The sequence below is a fragment of the Osmia lignaria genome, unplaced genomic scaffold (assembly GCF_051020975.1).
Source record: "Osmia lignaria lignaria isolate PbOS001 unplaced genomic scaffold, iyOsmLign1 scaffold0041, whole genome shotgun sequence".
Classification (NCBI taxonomy): domain Eukaryota; kingdom Metazoa; phylum Arthropoda; class Insecta; order Hymenoptera; family Megachilidae; genus Osmia; species Osmia lignaria.
Genome location: NW_027478182.1, coordinates 1 through 2500, shown reverse-complemented (window position 1 = coordinate 2500; position 2500 = coordinate 1).

Sequence of the window (2500 nt, the reverse complement as noted above, 5' to 3'; positions counted from 1 at the left end):
TTCAAAAATTTTATACAATCTTATAACTTTTTCAGTTTTAACAAATTTTGGTTACAGACAGTTGATGCTCAGTTTGTACAAGTATGCAACATTTATAAGTGCATACAGGTCACCAGCCTTATATTACAAGGCTCACCACATATGGGCCATTCGGTCTTAGACACCGACCCGTGGTAATGCTGTGTGGAGATTAATAATAATCCGCAACGGAAAACCGGAACGAGAATAGTCGAGAAAGTATATTCTCGAGGAGCGGTAGACTGCTTTTCAACCGAAGTCATAAAAGAGCCACACGCTCGACGCTACTCCCGACCGGTCCGAGCGAACCGAAAGTGCCTTCCTATAAATACCGAACGGCCGGCCGCTAGGTCGGCGACGCATGGGCTTACGCCCAGGCGTATGCCTGTGCAAACCGCCGTGAGAGCGTACCATCCCGCCGGCACGGTAAAACTTAGACTGAAAATATCGTCGAACATATCCTTTCATTTTATAACGTTCTATACATGAAAATTAATAAATTAACATGCAGGACATAATAAATTCACATTCTCATGTAAATCATGGGTTTAATTAATATTTTAAAAAATTTTAAAACCGCCCAGAACCGATGAGATGAAAATATTAAAACGATATTTTTGCATTTTCTTACGGTAAAACATTAACAAATAAGCGACTATAGCAATATAAAACTCCATTTGTAATTTAATTAATCAAAATTAATATTTTTTTTTGATTTTTCAGCGATCCAGAACCGATGAGACGAAAACATTAAAACGATATTTTTGCATTTTCTTACGACAAAACATTAACAAATACGAGACTATAACAATATAAAACTACATATGTAATTTAATTAATCAAAATTAATAATTTTTTTTGATTTTTCAGTGATCCAGAACCGATAAGTCGAAAATTTTAACAATCATATTTTTGCATTCTGTACCGTGGATCCATCGTTAAACGCTATTAAACTAACGTCCGTGATGGTATAAATGCAGATTTTCGCTCCGTTTAGCCAAAATAACGAACTTTAGATGCGCTCCGAAATATTTCAAAGTCCCAGCGGCGTATTGCTTCGCCTCTTAGAACCGATTAGTCGAAAATTTTAACAATCATATTTTTGCATTCTGTACCGTGGATCCATCGTTAAACGCTATTAAACTAACGTCCGTGATGGTATAAATGCAGATTTTCGCTCCGTTTAGCCAAAATAACGAACTTTAGGTGCGCTCCGAAATATTTCAAAGTCCCAGCGGCGTATTGCTTCGCCTCTTAGAACCGATTAGTCGAAAATTTTAACAATCATATTTTTGCATTCTGTACCGTGGATCCATCGTTAAACGCTATTAAACTAACGTCCGTGATGGTATAAATGCAGATTTTCGCTCCGTTTAGCCAAAATAACGAACTTTAGGTGCGCTCCGAAATATTTCAAAGTCCCAGCGGCGTATTGCTTCGCCTCTTAGAACCGATTAGTCGAAAATTTTAACAATCATATTTTTGCATTCTGTACCGTGGATCCATCGTTAAACGCTATTAAACTAACGTCCGTGATGGTATAAATGCAGATTTTCGCTCCGTTTAGCCAAAATAACGAACTTTAGGTGCGCTCCGAAATATTTCAAAGTCCCAGCGGCGTATTGCTTCGCCTCTTAGAACCGATTAGTCGAAAATTTTAACAATCATATTTTTGCATTCTGTACCGTGGATCGATCGTTAAACGCTATTAAACTAACGTCCGTGATGGTATAAATGCAGATTTTCGCTCCGTTTAGCCAAAATAACGAACTTTAGGTGCGCTCCGAAATATTTCAAAGTCCCAGCGGCGTATTGCTTCGCCTCTTAGAACCGATTAGTCGAAAATTTTAACAATCATATTTTTGCATTCTGTACCGTGGATCGATCGTTAAACGCTATTAAACTAGCGTCCGTGATGGTATAAATGCAGATTTTCGCTCCGTTTAGCCAAAATAACGAACTTTAGGTGCGCTCCGAAATATTTCAAAGTCCCAGCGGCGTATTGCTTCGCCTCTTAGAACCGATTAGTCGAAAATTTTAACAATCATATTTTTGCATTCTGTACCGTGGATCCATCGTTAAACGCTATTAAACTAACGTCCGTGATGGTATAAATGCAGATTTTCGCTCCGTTTAGCCAAAATAACGAACTTTAGGTGCGCTCCGAAATATTTCAAAGTCCCAGCGGCGTATTGCTTCGCCTCTTAGAACCGATTAGTCGAAAATTTTAACAATCATATTTTTGCATTCTGTACCGTGGATCGATCGTTAAACGCTATTAAACTAACGTCCGTGATGGTATAAATGCAGATTTTCGCTCCGTTTAGCCAAAATAACGAACTTTAGGTGCGCTCCGAAATATTTCAAAGTCCCAGCGGCGTATTGCTTCGCCTCTTAGAACCGATTAGTCGAAAATTTTAACAATCATATTTTTGCATTCTGTACCGTGGATCGATCGTTAAACGCTATTGAACTAACGTCC